The sequence below is a fragment of the Pleurodeles waltl genome, unplaced genomic scaffold (assembly GCF_031143425.1).
Source record: "Pleurodeles waltl isolate 20211129_DDA unplaced genomic scaffold, aPleWal1.hap1.20221129 scaffold_69, whole genome shotgun sequence".
NCBI lineage: Eukaryota > Metazoa > Chordata > Amphibia > Caudata > Salamandridae > Pleurodeles > Pleurodeles waltl.
The window spans coordinates 753,256-771,205 of record NW_027150390.1 but is presented as its reverse complement, the minus strand read 5'-3'; the positions used below and the strand labels follow the sequence as shown (position 1 = coordinate 771,205).

General features: G+C 47.0%; 5 non-coding genes across 5 annotated transcripts; all 5 read left to right on the top strand.

Moving 5' to 3' along the window:
• The first annotated feature begins 1,417 nt into the window (after positions 1-1,417).
• Positions 1,418-1,489, top strand: TRNAG-UCC (transfer RNA glycine (anticodon UCC)). The gene has a single exon. It is a non-coding gene; the product is annotated as a tRNA-Gly (tRNA).
• Positions 1,490-6,216: 4,727 nt separating this feature from the next.
• On the top strand, positions 6,217-6,288 carry TRNAG-UCC (transfer RNA glycine (anticodon UCC)). The gene has a single exon. It is a non-coding gene; the product is annotated as a tRNA-Gly (tRNA).
• A 1,532-nt stretch (positions 6,289-7,820) lies between these two features.
• On the top strand, positions 7,821-7,892 carry TRNAG-UCC (transfer RNA glycine (anticodon UCC)). The gene has a single exon. It is a non-coding gene; the product is annotated as a tRNA-Gly (tRNA).
• Positions 7,893-12,630: 4,738 nt separating this feature from the next.
• TRNAG-UCC (transfer RNA glycine (anticodon UCC)) lies at positions 12,631-12,702 on the top strand. The gene has a single exon. It is a non-coding gene; the product is annotated as a tRNA-Gly (tRNA).
• A 4,730-nt stretch (positions 12,703-17,432) lies between these two features.
• TRNAG-UCC (transfer RNA glycine (anticodon UCC)) lies at positions 17,433-17,504 on the top strand. The gene has a single exon. It is a non-coding gene; the product is annotated as a tRNA-Gly (tRNA).
• The last annotated feature ends 446 nt before the right edge of the window (positions 17,505-17,950 follow it).

Sequence of the window (17,950 nt, the reverse complement as noted above, 5' to 3'; positions counted from 1 at the left end):
ACAAAGACATAGGCAGGCATCCCAAAAGCTCAGTCTGCGACTTTCTATGTCCTGAAATTTTTCTATTTTACAAACAGCAGTCACCACTCACAACTGCTGGTAATAAATGGGCTGCAGGGGGGCAGGCAATGAAACGGCTAAGCCCTTCTGCCCGACCAGCCTTTAGAACTGCAGCATCTCTGCAGTAAAAAGTGTTTCAGGTCAATATCTCTCCCCTGGAAAAAATGTGCGAGACCCACCACCGATAAATGTGGCAAAAGTCCCCAACATTTTCTGCATATTTGTGCTCTTACCTGAAAGCAGCGCCACCTTGTAGTCATCGCAGGCAACTGCAGCATACAACCAAATTTATCCGAGAGCAAGGTGAAAGAAACCCAAGGGAACAGCCCCTGTCTGCAGCAGGAAGGTTGGCTGCTTTGAATGGACAGAACTTCCAGTCCAAAATCCACTCACGTCCCAAACGCTCATACCGGGCAAGCCCTCACCGGGTGCACCTCTGGCTCCCAGGTAAGGCCAAAACCTGAGCATGGTAGCGCAGGATCACAGAGAAGGAGCGGGTGGGGGTGCTTCTGTCTTGACAAAGGCGTGACATGGCTAGTGACTGAGAGGGCCTTGACTTTCCCCTACGACTGACTGTGAGAGGGGAAGGCGAAGATTTTCTGCACCCAGCATGCCTTGTGACATTCTTAGGCAAATGAGGTGAGAGCCCTGCCAGAATAGCTCCAGCGATCCCATGCCACTCCTCTGAAGGCTCCTGATCTGCATAACCACAGCATTTTGAGCAGGAAGCAGAGTGGTGCAGCGGAAGCGTGCTGGGCCCATAACCCAGAGGTCGATGGATCGAAACCATCCTCTGCTAGCATGGATAGAATTTTTTTCTTGTTAGGACCACTCTCTCGTTTCCACGCTGCCAGAGCGGAAAACAGCAGGCTTGTGCCAGCTTTTTGTGGGAAGAGACTGCTCAACTATCGGTCTCTGCTCAAAGTCAGGGAGACAGATGGTCAGAGAATCAACCCTACACTTCAAAGGAAATGATGCACAGTTATGACCATTAAAGAAAGATGGGACCCTCGCACTTCTTTCTGAGCCTCCTTGGAACGTTATTATTCCCTTTTTTTGTCCTGCTATTATCAATCTCCTGTGAATTTCGTGGAGCTGTTTTCTTTCTCTACCCTGCTGTTTTTCCCTTGCTGCCAATATATGCTTATTTCAATGATTTGAACTGCTGCTTTCCCTTTCTCCTTTTCTGCGCAGCTTTTGCATTGGTTTCAATCTCCAGTTCCTTAGCAGTTGCAAGAACTTTTTTCCTGATTTTCATGTTGGTCTGTAAACCAAAAATAACTCTGATACTGGTGCAATATAGTCATTGAACTCAGGGTTGTGATGTCTAGAGTTTAAAAAAAACATATGCCACGGAGCGTTGGTGGTATAGTGGTGAGCATAGCTGCCTTCCAAGCAGTTGACCCGGGTTCGATTCCCGGCCAAAGCAGTGCTAATATTTATACATTAAGCAAGCATTAGCTATTCTAACGCAATATGTTAAAAAAAAGAGAAATATCTTGACCAGATTACTCAGCTATTAGATAAATAATAAACAAAGACATAGGCAGGCATCCTAAAAGCCCCGTCTGCGACTTTCTATGTCCTGAAATTTTTATATTTTACAAACAGCAGTCACCACTCACAACTGCTGGTAATAAATGGGCTGCAGGGGGGCAGGCAATGAAACGGCTAAGCCCTTCTGCCCGACCAGCCTTTAGAACTGCAGCATCTCTGCAGTAAAAAGTGTTTCAGGTCAATATCTCTCCCCTGGAAAAAATGTGCGAGACCCACCACCGATAAATGTGGCAAAAGTCCCCAACATTTTCTGCATATTTGTGCTCTTACCTGAAAGCAGCACCACCTTGTAGTCATCGCAAGCAACTGCAGCATACAACCAAATTTATCCGAGAGCAAGATGAAAGAAACCCAAGGGAACAGCCCCTGTCTGCAGCAGGAAGGTTGGCTGCTTCGAATGGACAGAACTTCCAGTCCTAAGTCCACTCATGTCCCGAATGCTCCCAAACGCTCATACCGGGCAAGCCCTCACCGGGTGCACCTCTGGCTCCCAGGTAAGGCCAAAACCTGAGCATGGTAGCGCAGGATCACAGAGAAGGAGCGGGTGGGGGTGCTTCTGTCTTGACAAAGGCGTGACATGGCTAGTGACTGAGAGGGCCTTGACTTTCCCCTATGACTGACTGTGAGAGGGGAAGGCGAAGATTTTCTGCACCCAGCATGCCTTGTGACATTCTTAGGCAAATGAGGTGAGAGCCCTGCCAGAATAGCTCCAGCGATCCCATGCCACTCCTCTGAAGGCTCCTGATCTGCATAACCACAGCATTTTGAGCAGGCAGCAGAGTGGCGCAGCGGAAGCGTGCTGGGCCCATAACCCAGAGGTCGATGGATCGAAACCATCCTCTGCTAGCATGGATTGATTTTTTTTCTTGTGAGGACCACTCTCTCGTTTCCACGCTGCCAGAGCGGAAAACAGCAGGCTTGTGCCAGCTTTTTGTGGGAAGAGACTGCTCAACTATCGGTCTCTGCTCAAAGTCAGGGAGACAGATGGTCAGAGAATCAACCCTACACTTCAAAGGAAATGATGCACAGTTATGACCATTAACGAAAGATGGGACCCTCGCACTTCTTTCTGAGCCTGCTTGGAACGTTATTATTCCCTTTTTTTGTCCTGCTATTATCAATCTCCTGTGAATTTCGTGGAGCTGTTTTCTTTCTCTACCCTGCTGTTTTTCCCTTGCTGCCAATATATGCTTATTTCAATGATTTGAACTGCTGCTTTCCCTTTCTCCTTTTCTGCGCAGCTTTTGCATTGGTTTCAATCTCCAGTTCCTTAGCAGTTGCAAGAACTTTTTTCCTGATTTTCATGTTGGTCTGTAAACCAAAAATACCTCTGATACTGGTGCAATATAGTCATTGAACTCAGGGTTGTGATGTCTAGAGTTTAAAAAAAACACATGCCACGGAGCGTTGGTGGTTTTGTGGTGAGCATAGCTGCCTTCCAAGCAGTTGACCCGGGTTTGATTCCCGGCCAACGCAGTGCTAATATTTATACATTAAGCAAGCTGTAGCTATTCTAACGCAATATGTTAAAAAAAAGTGAAATATCTTGACCAGATTACTCAGCTATTAGATAAATAATAAACAAAGACATAGGCAGGCATCCCAAAAGCTCAGTCTGCGACTTTCTATGTCCTGAAATTTTTCTATTTTACAAACAGCAGTCACCACTCACAACTGCTGGTAATAAATGGGCTGCAGGGGGGCAGGCAATGAAACGGCTAAGCCCTTCTGCCCGACCAGCCTTTACCTCAGCATCTCTGCAGTAAAAAGTGTTTCAGGTCAATATCTCTCCCCTGGAAAAAATGTGCAAGACCCACCAACGATAAATGTGGCAAAAGTCCCCAACATTTTCTGCATATTTGTGCTCTTACCTGAAAGCAGCGCCACCTTGTAGTCATCGCAGGCAACTGCAGCATACAACCAAATTTATCCGAGAGCAAGGTGAAAGAAACCCAAGGGAACAGCCCCTATCTGCAGCAGGAAGGTTGGCTGCTTCGAATGGACAGAACTTCCAGTCCTAAGTCCACTCATGTCCCAAACGCTCCCAAACGCTCATACCGGGCAAGCCCTCACCGGGTGCACCTCTGGCTCCCAGGTAAGGCCAAAACCTGAGCATGGTAGCGCAGGATCACAGAGAAGGAGCGGGTGGGGGTGCTTCTGTCTTGACAAAGGCGTGACATGGCTAGTGACTGAGAGGGCCTTGACTTTCCCCTATGACTGACTGTGAGAGGGGAAGGCGAAGATTTTCTGCACCCAGCATGCCTTGTGACATTCTTAGACAAATGAGGTGAGAGCCCTGCCAGAATAGCTCCAGCGATCCCATGCCACTCCTCTGAAGGCTCCTGATCTGCATAACCACACCATTTTGAGCAGGAAGTAGAGTGGCGCAGCGGAAGCGTGCTGGGCCCATAACCCAGAGGTCGATGGATTAAAACCATCCTCTGCTAGCATGGATTGATTTTTTTTCTTGTGAGGACCACTCTCTCGTTTCCACGCTGCCAGAGCGGAAAACAGCAGGCTTGTGCCAGCTTTTTGTGGGAAGAGACTGCTCAACTATCGGTCTCTGCTCAAAGTCAGGGAGACAGATGGTCAGAGAATCAACCCTACACTTCAAAGGAAATGATGCACAGTTATGACCATTAACGAAAGATGGGACCCTCGCACTTCTTTCTGAGCCTGCTTGGAACGCTATTATTCCCTTTTTTTGTCCTGCTATTATCAATCTCCTGTGAATTTCGTGGAGCTGTTTTCTTTCTCTACCCTGCTGTTTTTCCCTTGCTGCCAATATATGCTTATTTCAATGATTTGAACTGCTGCTTTCCCTTTCTCCTTTTCTGCGCAGCTTTTGCATTGGTTTCAATCTCCAGTTCCTTAGCAGTTGCAAGAACTTTTTTCCTGATTTTCATGTTGGTCTGTAAACCAAAAATACCTCTGATACTGGTGCAATATAGTCATTGAACTCAGGGTTGTGATGTCTAGAGTTTAAAAAAAACATATGCCTCGGAGCGTTGGTGGTATAGTGGTGAGCATAGCTGCCTTCCAAGCAGTTGACCCGGGTTCGATTCCTGGCCAACGCAGTGCTAATATTTATACATTAAGCAAGCTGTAGCTATTCTAACGCAATATGTTAAAAAAAAGAGAAATATCTTGACCAGATTACTCAGCTATTAGATAAATAATAAACAAAGACATAGGCAGGCATCCCAAAAGCCCCGTCTGCGACTTTCTATGTCCTGAAATTTTTATATTTTACAAACAGCAGTCACCACTCACAACTGCTGGTAATAAATGGGCTGCAGGGGGGCAGGCAATGAAACGGCTAAGCCCTTCTGCCCGACCAGCCTTTAGAACTGCAGCATCTCTGCAGTAAAAAGTGTTTCAGGTCAATATCTCTCCCCTGGAAAAAATGTGCGAGACCCACCACCGATAAATGTGGCAAAAGTCCCCAACATTTTCTGCATATTTGTGCTCTTACCTGAAAGCAGCGCCACCTTGTAGTCATCACAGGCAACTGCAGCATACAACCAAATTTATCCGAGAGCAAGGTGAAAGAAACCCAAGGGAACAGCCCCTGTCTGCAGCAGGAAGGTTGGCTGCTTTGAATGGACAGAACTTCCAGTCCAAAATCCACTCACGTCCCAAACGCTCATACCGGGCAAGCCCTCACCGGGTGCACCTCTGGCTCCCAGGTAAGGCCAAAACCTGAGCATGGTAGCGCAGGATCACAGAGAAGGAGCGGGTGGGGGTGCTTCTGTCTTGACAAAGGCGTGACATGGCTAGTGACTGAGAGGGCCTTGACTTTCCCCTACGACTGACTGTGAGAGGGGAAGGCGAAGATTTTCTGCACCCAGCATGCCTTGTGACATTCTTAGGCAAATGAGGTGAGAGCCCTGCCAGAATAGCTCCAGCGATCCCATGCCACTCCTCTGAAGGCTCCTGATCTGCATAACCACAGCATTTTGAGCAGGAAGCAGAGTGGTGCAGCGGAAGCGTGCTGGGCCCATAACCCAGAGGTCGATGGATCGAAACCATCCTCTGCTAGCATGGATTGAATTTTTTTCTTGTGAGGACCACTCTCTCGTTTCCACGCTGCCAGAGCGGAAAACAGCAGGCTTGTGCCAGCTTTTTGTGGGAAGAGACTGCTCAACTATCGGTCTCTGCTCAAAGTCAGGGAGACAGATGGTCAGAGAATCAACCCTACACTTCAAAGGAAATGATGCACAGTTATGACCATTAAAGAAAGATGGGACCCTCGCACTTCTTTCTGAGCCTCCTTGGAATGTTATTATTCCCTTTTTTTGTCCTGCTATTATCAATCTCCTGTGAATTTCGTGGAGCTGTTTTCTTTCTCTACCCTGCTGTTTTTCCCTTGCTGCCAATATATGCTTATTTCAATGATTTGAACTGCTGCTTTCCCTTTCTCCTTTTCTGCGCAGCTTTTGCATTGGTTTCAATCTCCAGTTCCTTAGCAGTTGCAAGAACTTTTTTCCTGATTTTCATGTTGGTCTGTAAACCAAAAATACCTCTGATACTGGTGCAATATAGTCATTGAACTCAGGGTTGTGATGTCTAGAGTTTAAAAAAAACATATGCCACGGAGCGTTGGTGGTATAGTGGTGAGCATAGCTGCCTTCCAAGCAGTTGACCCGGGTTCGATTCCCGGCCAAAGCAGTGCTAATATTTATACATTAAGCAAGCTGTAGCTATTCTAACGCAATATGTTAAAAAAAAGAGAAATATCTTGACCAGATTACTCAGCTATTAGATAAATAATAAACAAAGACATAGGCAGGCATCCTAAAAGCCCCGTCTGCGACTTTCTATGTCCTGAAATTTTTATATTTTACAAACAGCAGTCACCACTCACAACTGCTGGTAATAAATGGGCTGCAGGGGGGCAGGCAATGAAACGGCTAAGCCCTTCTGCCCGACCAGCCTTTAGAACTGCAGCATCTCTGCAGTAAAAAGTGTTTCAGGTCAATATCTCTCCCCTGGAAAAAATGTGCGAGACCCACCACCGATAAATGTGGCAAAAGTCCCCAACATTTTCTGCATATTTGTGCTCTTACCTGAAAGCAGCACCACCTTGTAGTTATCGCAAGCAACTGCAGCATACAACCAAATTTATCCGAGAGGAAGATGAAAGAAACCCAAGGGAACAGCCCCTGTCTGCAGCAGGAAGGTTGGCTGCTTCGAATGGACAGAACTTCCAGTCCTAAGTCCACTCATGTCCCGAACGCTCCCAAACGCTCATACCGAGCAAGCCCTCACCGGGTGCACCTCTGGCTCCCAGGTAAGGCCAAAACCTGAGCATGGTAGCGCAGGATCACAGAGAAGGAGCGGGTGGGGGTGCTTCTGTCTTGACAAAGGCGTGACATGGCTAGTGACTGAGAGGGCCTTGACTTTCCCCTATGACTGACTGTGAGAGGGGAAGGCGAAGATTTTCTGCACCCAGCATGCCTTGTGACATTCTTAGGCAAATGAGGTGAGAGCCCTGCCAGAATAGCTCCAGCGATCCCATGCCACTCCTCTGAAGGCTCCTGATCTGCATAACCACAGCATTTTGAGCAGGCAGCAGAGTGGCGCAGCGGAAGCGTGCTGGGCCCATAACCCAGAGGTCGATGGATCGAAACCATCCTCTGCTAGCATGGATTGATTTTTTTTCTTGTGAGGACCACTCTCTCGTTTCCACGCTGCCAGAGCGGAAAACAGCAGGCTTGTGCCAGCTTTTTGTGGGAAGAGACTGCTCAACTATCGGTCTCTGCTCAAAGTCAGGGAGACAGATGGTCAGAGAATCAACCCTACACTTCAAAGGAAATGATGCACAGTTATGACCATTAACGAAAGATGGGACCCTCGCACTTCTTTCTGAGCCTGCTTGGAACGTTATTATTCCCTTTTTTTGTCCTGCTATTATCAATCTCCTGTGAATTTCGTGGAGCTGTTTTCTTTCTCTACCCTGCTGTTTTTCCCTTGCTGCCAATATATGCTTATTTCAATGATTTGAACTGCTGCTTTCCCTTTCTCCTTTTCTGCGCAGCTTTTGCATTGGTTTCAATCTCCAGTTCCTTAGCAGTTGCAAGAACTTTTTTCCTGATTTTCATGTTGGTCTGTAAACCAAAAATACCTCTGATACTGGTGCAATATAGTCAACGAACTCAGGGTTGTGATGTCTAGAGTTTAAAAAAAACACATGCCACGGAGCGTTGGTGGTATAGTGGTGAGCATAGCTGCCTTCCAAGCAGTTGACCCGGGTTTGATTCCCGGCCAACGCAGTGCTAATATTTATACATTAAGCAAGCTGTAGCTATTCTAACGCAATATGTTAAAAAAAAGTGAAATATCTTGACCAGATTACTCAGCTATTAGATAAATAATAAACAAAGACATAGGCAGGCATCCCAAAAGCTCAGTCTGCGACTTTCTATGTCCTGAAATTTTTATATTTTACAAACAGCAGTCACCACTCACAACTGCTGGTAATAAATGGGCTGCAGGGGGGCAGGCAATGAAACGGCTAAGCCCTTCTGCCCGACCAGCCTTTAGAACTGCAGCATCTCTGCAGTAAAAAGTGTTTCAGGTCAATATCTCTCCCCTGGAAAAAATGTGCGAGACCCACCACCGATAAATGTGGCAAAAGTCCCCAACATTTTCTGCATATTTGTGCTCTTACCTGAAAGCAGCGCCACCTTGTAGTCATCGCAGGCAACTGCAGCATACAACCAAATTTATCCGAGAGCAAGGTGAAAGAAACCCAAGGGAACAGCCCCTGTCTGCAGCAGGAAGGTTGGCTGCTTTGAATGGACAGAACTTCCAGTCCTAAGTCCACTCACGTCCCGAACGCTCCCAAACGCTCATACCGGGCAAGCCCTCACCGGGTGCACCTCTGGCTCCCAGGTAAGGCCAAAACCTGAGCATGGTAGCGCAGGATCACAGAGAAGGAGCGGGTGGGGGTGCTTCTGTCTTGACAAAGGCGTGACATGGCTAGTGACTGAGAGGGCCTTGACTTTCCCCTATGACTGACTGTGAGAGGGGAAGGCGAAGATTTTCTGCACCCAGCATGACTTGTGACATTCTTAGGCAAATGAGGTGAGAGCCCTGCCAGAATAGCTCCAGCGATCCCATGCCACTCCTCTGAAGGCTCCTGATCTGCATAACCACAGCATTTTGAGCAGGAAGCAGAGTGGCGCAGCGGAAGCGTGCTGGGCCCATAACCCAGGGGTCGATGGATCGAAACCATCCTCTGCTAGCATGGATTGATTTTTTTTCTTGTGAGGACCACTCTCTCGTTTCCACGCTGCCAGAGCGGAAAACAGCAGGTTTGTGCCAGCTTTTTGTGGGAAGAGACTGCTCAACTATCGGTCTCTGCTCAAAGTCAGGGAGACAGATGGTCAGAGAATCAACCCTACACTTCAAAGGAAATGATGCACAGTTATGACCATTAACGAAAGATGGGACCCTCGCACTTCTTTCTGAGCCTGCTTGGAACGTTATTATTCCCTTTTTTTGTCCTGCTATTATCAATCTCCTGTGAATTTCGTGGAGCTGTTTTCTTTCTCTACCCTGCTGTTTTTCCCTTGCTGCCAATATATGCTTATTTCAATGATTTGAACTGCTGCTTTCCCTTTCTCCTTTTCTGCGCAGCTTTTGCATTGGTTTCAATCTCCAGTTCCTTAGCAGTTGCAAGAACTTTTTTCCTGATTTTCATGTTGGTCTGTAAACCAAAAATACCTCTGATACTGGTGCAATATAGTCATTGAACTCAGGGTTGTGATGTCTAGAGTTTAAAAAAAACATATGCCACGGAGCGTTGGTGGTATAGTGGTGAGCATAGCTGTCTTCCAAGCAGTTGACCCGGGTTTGATTCCCGGCCAACGCAGTGCTAATATTTATACATTAAGCAAGCTGTAGCTATTCTAACGCAATATGTTAAAAAAAAGAGAAATATCTTGACCAGATTACTCAGCTATTAGATAAATAATAAACAAAGACATAGGCAGGCATCCCAAAAGCTCAGTCTGCGACTTTCTATGTCCTGAAATTTTTCTATTTTACAAACAGCAGTCACCACTCACAACTGCTGGTAATAAATGGGCTGCAGGGGGGCAGGCAATGAAACGGCTAAGCCCTTCTGCCCGACCAGCCTTTAGAACTGCAGCATCTCTGCAGTAAAAAGTGTTTCAGGTCAATATCTCTCCCCTGGAAAAAATGTGCGAGACCCACCACCGATAAATGTGGCAAAAGTCCCCAACATTTTCTGCATATTTGTGCTCTTACCTGAAAGCAGCGCCACCTTGTAGTCATCGCAGGCAACTGCAGCATACAACCAAATTTATCCGAGAGCAAGGTGAAAGAAACCCAAGGGAACAGCCCCTGTCTGCAACAGGAAGGTTGGCTGCTTCGAATGGACAGAACTTCCAGTCTTAAGTCCACTCATGTCCCAAACGCTCCCAAACGCTCATACCGGGCAAGCCCTCACCGGGTGCACCTCTGGCTCCCAGGTAAGGCCAAAACCTGAGCATGGTAGCGCAGGATCACAGAGAAGGAGCGAGTGGGGGTGCTTCTGTCTTGACAAAGGCGTGACATGGCTAGTGACTGAGAGGGCCTTGACTTTCCCCTATGACTGACTGTGAGAGGGGAAGGCGAAGATTTTCTGCACCCAGCATGCCTTGTGACATTCTTAGGCAAATGAGGTGAGAGCCCTGCCAGAATAGCTCCAGCGATCCCATGCCACTCCTCTGAAGGCTCCTGATCTGCATAACCACAGCATTTTGAGCAGGAAGCAGAGTGGTGCAGCGGAAGCGTGCTGGGCCCATAACCCAGAGGTCGATGGATCGAAACCATCCTCTGCTAGCATGGATTGATTTTTTTTCTTGTGAGGACCACTCTCTCGTTTCCACGCTGCCAGAGCGGAAAACAGCAGGCTTGTGCCAGCTTTTTGTGGGAAGAGACTGCTCAACTATCGGTCTCTGCTCAAAGTCAGGGAGACAGATGGTCAGAGAATCAACCCTACACTTCAAAGGAAATGATGCACAGTTATGACCATTAAAGAAAGATGGGACCCTCGCACTTCTTTCTGAGCCTGCTTGGAACGTTATTATTCCCTTTTTTTGTCCTGCTATTATCAATCTCCTGTGAATTTCGTGGAGCTGTTTTCTTTCTCTACCCTGCTGTTTTTCCCTTGCTGCCAATATATGCTTATTTCAATGATTTGAACTGCTGCTTTCCCTTTCTCCTTTTCTGCGCAGCTTTTGCATTGGTTTCAATCTCCAGTTCCTTAGCAGTTGCAAGAACTTTTTTCCTGATTTTCATGTTGGTCTGTAAACCAAAAATACCTCTGATACTGGTGCAATATAGTCATTGAACTCAGGGTTGTGATGTCTAGAGTTTAAAAAACACATAAGCCACGGAGCGTTGGTGGTATAGTGGTGAGCATAGCTGCCTTCCAAGCAGTTGAGCCGGGTTCAATTCCCGGCCAACGCAGTGCTAATATTTATACATTAAGCAAGCTGTAGCTATTCTAACGCAATATGTTAAAAAAAAGAGAAATATCTTGACCAGATTACTCAGCTATTAGATAAATAATAAACAAAGACATAGGCAGGCATCCTAAAAGCCCCGTCTGCGACTTTCTATGTCCTGAAATTTTTATATTTTACAAACAGCAGTCACCACTCACAACTGCTGGTAATAAATGGGCTGCAGGGGGGCAGGCAATGAAACGGCTAAGCCCTTCTGCCCGACCAGCCTTTAGAACTGCAGCATCTCTGCAGTAAAAAGTGTTTCAGGTCAATATCTCTCCCCTGGAAAAAATGTGCGAGACCCACCACCGATAAATGTGGCAAAAGTCCCCAACATTTTCTGCATATTTGTGCTCTTACCTGAAAGCAGCGCCACCTTGTAGTCATCGCAGGCAACTGCAGCATACAACCAAATTTATCCGAGAGCAAGGTGAAAGAAACCCAAGGGAACAGCCCCTGTCTGCAGCAGGAAGGTTGGCTGCTTCGAATGGACAGAACTTCCAGTCCTAAGTCCTCTCACGTCCTGAACGCTCCCAAACGCTCATACCGGGCAAGCCCTCACCGGGTGCACCTCTGGCTCCCAGGTAAGGCCAAAACCTGAGCATGGTAGCGCAGGATCACAGAGAAGGAGCGGGTGGGGGTGCTTCTGTCTTGACAAAGGCGTGACATGGCTAGTGACTGAGAGGGCCTTGACTTTCCCCTATGACTGACTGTGAGAGGGGAAGGCGAAGATTTTCTGCACCCAGCATGCCTTGTGACATTCTTAGGCAAATGAGGTGAGAGCCCTGCCAGAATAGCTCCAGTGATCCCATGCCACTCCTCTGAAGGCTCCTGATCTGCATAACCACAGCATTTTGAGCAGGAAGCAGAGTGGCGCAGCGGAAGCGTGCTGGGCCCATAACCCAGAGGTCGATGGATCGACACCATCCTCTGCTAGCATGGATTGATTTTTTTTCTTGTGAGGACCACTCTCTCGTTTCCACGCTGCCAGAGCGGAAAACAGCAGGCTTGTCCCAGCTTTTTGTGGGAAGAGACTGCTCAACTATCGGTCTCTGCTCAAAGTCAGGGAGACAGATGGTCAGAGAATCAACCCTACACTTCAAAGGAAATGATGCACAGTTATGACCATTAAAGAAAGATGGGACCCTCGCACTTCTTTCTGAGCCTGCTTGGAACGTTATTATTCCCTTTTTTTGTCCTGCTATTATCAATCTCCTGTGAATTTCGTGGAGCTGTTTTCTTTCTCTACCCTGCTGTGTTTCCCTTGCTGCCAATATATGCTTATTTCAATGATTTGAACTGCTGCTTTCCCTTTCTCCTTTTCTGCGCAGCTTTTGCATTGGTTTCAATCTCCAGTTCCTTAGCAGTTGCAAGAACTTTTTTACTGATTTTCATGTTGGTCTGTAAACCAAAAATACCTCTGATACTGGTGCAATAGTCATTGAACTCAGGGTTGTGATGTCTAGAGTTTAAAAAAAACATATGCCACGGAGCGTTGGTGGTATAGTGGTGAGCATAGCTGCCTTCCAAGCAGTTGACCCGGGTTCGATTCCCGGCCAACGCAGTGCTGATATTTATACATTAAGCAAGCTGTAGCTATTCTAACGCAATATGTTAAAAAAAAGAGAAATATCTTGACCAGATTACTCAGCTATTAGATAAATAATAAACAAAGACATAGGCAGGCATCCTAAAAGCCCCGTCTGCGACTTTCTATGTCCTGAAATTTTTATATTTTACAAACAGCAGTCACCACTCACAACTGCTGGTAATAAATGGGCTGCAGGGGGGCAGGCAATGAAACGGCTAAGCCCTTCTGCCCGACCAGCCTTTAGAACTGCAGCATCTCTGCAGTAAAAAGTGTTTCAGGTCAATATCTCTCCCCTGGAAAAAATGTGCGAGACCCACCACCGATAAATGTGGCAAAAGTCCCCAACATTTTCTGCATATTTGTGCTCTTACCTGAAAGCAGCGCCACCTTGTAGTCATCGCAGGCAACTGCAGCATACAACCAAATTTATCCGAGAGCAAGGTGAAAGAAACCCAAGGGAACAGCCCCTGTCTGCAGCAGGAAGGTTGGCTGCTTCGAATGGACAGAACTTCCAGTCCTAAGTCCACTCACATCCTGAACGCTCCCAAACGCTCATACCGGGCAAGCCCTCACCGGGTGCACCTCTGGCTCCCAGGTAAGGCCAAAACCTGAGCATGGTAGCGCAGGATCACAGAGAAGGAGCGGGTGGGGGTGCTTCTGTCTTGACAAAGGCGTGACATGGCTAGTGACTGAGAGGGCCTTGACTTTCCCCTATGACTGACTGTGAGAGGGGAAGGCGAAGATTTTCTGCACCCAGCATGCCTTGTGACATTCTTAGGCAAATGAGGTGAGAGCCCTGCCAGAATAGCTCCAGTGATCCCATGCCACTCCTCTGAAGGCTCCTGATCTGCATAACCACAGCATTTTGAGCAGGAAGCAGAGTGGCACAGCGGAAGCGTGCTGGGCCCATAACCCAGAGGTCGATGGATCGAAACCATCCTCTGCTAGCATGGATTGATTTTTTTTCTTGTGAGGACCACTCTCTCGTTTCCACGCTGCCAGAGCGGAAAACAGCAGGCTTGTGCCAGCTTTTTGTGGGAAGAGACTGCTCAACTATCGGTCTCTGCTCAAAGTCAGGGAGACAGATGGTCAGAGAATCAACCCGACACTTCAAAGGAAATGATGCACAGTTATGACCATTAACGAAAGATGGGACCCTCGCACTTCTTTCTGAGCCTGCTTGGAACGTTATTATTCCCTTTTTTTGTCCTGCTATTATCAATCTCCTGTGAATTTCGTGGAGCTGTTTTCTTTCTCTACCCTGCTGTTTTTCCCTTGCTGCCAATATATGCTTATTTCAATGATTTGAACTGCTGCTTTCCCTTTCTCCTTTTCTGCGCAGCTTTTGCATTGGTTTCAATCTCCAGTTCCTTAGCAGTTGCAAGAACTTTTTTCCTGATTTTCATGTTGGTCTGTAAACCAAAAATACCTCTGATACTGGTGCAATATAGTCATTGAACTCAGGGTTGTGATGTCTAGAGTTTAAAAAAAACATATGCCACGGAGCGTTGGTGGTATAGTGGTGAGCATAGCTGCCTTCCAAGCAGTTGACCCGGGTTCGATTCCTGGCCAACGCAGTGCGAATATTTATACATTAAGCAAGCTGTAGCTATTCTAACGCAATATGTTAAAAAAAAGAGAAATATCTTGACCAGATTACTCAGCTATTAGATAAATAATAAACAAAGACATAGGCAGGCATCCCAAAAGCCCCGTCTGCGACTTTCTATGTCCTGAAATTTTTATATTTTACAAACAGCAGTCACCACTCACAACTGCTGGTAATAAATGGGCTGCAGGGGGGCAGGCAATGAAACGGCTAAGCCCTTCTGCCCGACCAGCCTTTAGAACTGCAGCATCTCTGCAGTAAAAAGTGTTTCAGGTCAATATCTCTCCCCTGGAAAAAATGTGCGAGACCCACCACCGATAAATGTGGCAAAAGTCCCCAACATTTTCTGCATATTTGTGCTCTTACCTGAAAGCAGCGCCACCTTGTAGTCATCACAGGCAACTGCAGCATACAACCAAATTTATCCGAGAGCAAGGTGAAAGAAACCCAAGGGAACAGCCCCTGTCTGCAGCAGGAAGGTTGGCTGCTTCGAATGGACAGAACTTCCAGTCCTAAGTCCACTAACGTCCCAAACGCTCCCAAACGCTCATACCGGGCAAGCCCTCACCGGGTGCACCTCTGGCTCCCAGGTAAGGCCAAAACCTGAGCATGGTAGCGCAGGATCACAGAGAAGGAGCGGGTGGGGGTGCTTCTGTCTTGACAAAGGCGTGACATGGCTAGTGACTGAGAGGGCCTTGACTTTCCCCTATGACTGACTGTGAGAGGGGAAGGCGAAGATTTTCTGCACCCAGCATGCCTTGTGACATTCTTAGGCAAATGAGGTGAGAGCCCTGCCAGAATAGCTCCAGCGATCCCATGCCACTCCTCTGAAGGCTCCTGATCTGCATAACCACAGCATTTTGAGCAGGAAGCAGAGTGGCGCAGCGGAAGCGTGCTGGGTCCATAACCCAGAGGTCGATGTTTCGAAACCATCCTCTGCTAGCATGGATTGATTTTTTTTCTTGTGAGGACCACTCTCTCGTTTCCACGCTGCCAGAGCGGAAAACAGTAGGCTTGTGCCAGCTTTTTGTGGGAAGAGACTGCTCAACTATCGGTCTCTGCTCAAAGTCAGGGAGACAGATGGTCAGAGAATCAACCCTACACTTCAAAGGAAATGATGCACAGTTATGACCATTAACGAAAGATGGGACCCTCGCACTTCTTTCTGAGCCTGCTTGGAACTTTATTATTCCCTTTTTTTGTCCTGCTATTATCAATCTCCTGTGAATTTCGTGGAGCTGTTTTCTTTCTCTACCCTGCTGTTTTTCCCTTGCTGCCAATATATGCTTATTTCAATGATTTGAACTGCTGCTTTCCCTTTCTCCTTTTCTGCGCAGCTTTTGCATTGGTTTCAATCTCCAGTTCCTTAGCAGTTGCAAGAACTTTTTTCCTGATTTTCATGTTGGTCTGTAAACCAAAAATACCTCTGATACTGGTGCAATATAGTCATTGAACTCAGGGTTGTGATGTCTAGAGTTAAAAAAAAACATATGCCACGGAGCGTTGGTGGTATAGTGGTGAGCATAGCTGCCTTCCAAGCAGTTGACCCGGGTTCGATTCCTGGCCAACGCAGGGCTAATATTTATACATTAAGCAAGCTGTAGCTATTCTAACGCAATATGTTAAAAAAAAGAGAAATATCTTGACCAGATTACTCAGCTATTAGATAAATAATAAACAAAGACATAGGCAGGCATCCCAAAAGCCCCGTCTGCGACTTTCTATATCCTGAAATTTTTATATTTTACAAACAGCAGTCACCACTCACAACTGCTGGTAATAAATGGGCTGCAGGGGGGCAGGCAATGAAACAGCTAAGCCCTTCTGCCGGAACCAGCCTTTAGAACTGCAGCATCTCTGCAGTAAAAAGTGTTTCAGGTCAATATCTCTCCCCTGGAAAAAATGTGCGAGACCCACCACCGATAAATGTGGCAAAAGTCCCCAACATTTTCTGCATATTTGTGCTATTACCTGAAAGCAGCGCCACCTTGTAGTCATCGCAGGCAACTGCAGCATACAACCAAATTTATCCGAGAGCAAGGTGAAAGAAACCCAAGGGAACAGCCTCTGTCTGCAGCAGGAAGGTTGGCTGCTTCGAATGGACAGAACTTCCAGTCCTAAGTCCACTCACGTTCCGAACGCTCCCAAACGCTCGCCCTCACCGGGTGCACCTCTGGCTCCCAGGTAAGGCCAAAACCTGAGCATGGTAGCGCAGGATCACAGAGAAGGAGCGGGTGGGGGTGCTTCTGTCTTGACAAAGGCGTGACATGGCTAGTGACTGAGAGGGCCTTGACTTTCCCCTATGACTGACTGTGAGAGGGGAAGGCGAAGATTTTCTGCACCCAGCATGCCTTGTGACATTCTTAGGCAAATGAGGTGAGAGCCCTGCCAGAATAGCTCCAGCGATCCCATGCCACTCCTCTGAAGGCTCCTGATCTGCATAACCACAGCATTTTGAGCAGGAAGCAGAGTGGCGCAGCGGAAGCGTGCTGGGTCCATAACCCAGAGGTCGATGTTTCGAAACCATCCTCTGCTAGCATGGATTGATTTTTTTTCTTGTGAGGACCACTCTCTCGTTTCCACGCTGCCAGAGCGGAAAACAGCAGGCTTGTGCCAGCTTTTTGTGGGAAGAGACTGCTCAACTATCGGTCTCTGCTCAAAGTCAGGGAGACAGATGGTCAGAGAATCAACCCTACACTTCAAAGGAAATGATGCACAGTTATGACCATTAACGAAAGATGGGACCCTCGCACTTCTTTCTGAGGCTGCTTGGAACGTTATTATTCCCTTTTTTTGTCCTGCTATTATCAATCTCCTGTGAATTTCGTGGATCTGTTTTCTTTCTCTACCCTGCTGTTTTTCCCTTGCTGTCAATATATGCTTATTTCAATGATTTGAACTGCTGCTTTCCCTTTCTCCTTTTCTGCGCAGCTTTTGCATGGGTTTCAATCTCCAGTTCCTTAGCAGTTGCAAGAACTTTTTTCCTGATTTTCATGTTGGTCTGTAAACCAAAAATACCTCTGATACTGGTGCAATATAGTCATTGAACTCAGGGTTGTGATGTCTAGAGTTTAAAAAAAACATATGCCAAGGAGCGTTGGTGGTATAGTGGTGAGCATAACTGCCTTCCAAGCAGTTGACCCGGGTTCAATTCCCGGCCAACGCAGTGCTAATATTTATACATTAAGCAAGCTGTAGCTATTCTAACGCAATATGTTAAAAAAAAGAGAAATATCTTGACCAGATTACTCAGCTATTAGATAAATAATAAACAAAGACATAGGCAGGCATCCCAAAAGCCCCATCTGCGACTTTCTATGTCCTGAAATGTTTATATTTTACAAACAGCAGTCACCACTCACAACTGCTGGTAATAAATGGGCTGCAGGGGGGCAGGCAATTAAACGGCTAAGCCCTTCTGCCCGACCAGCCTTTAGAACTGCAGCATCTCTGCAGTAAAAAGTGTTTCAGGTCAATATCTCTCGCCTGGAAAAAATGTGCGAGACCCACCACCGATAAATGTGGCAAAAGTCCCCAACATTTTCTGCATATTTGTGCTCTTACCTGAAAGCAGCGCCACCTTGTAGTCATCGCAGGCAACTGCAGCATACA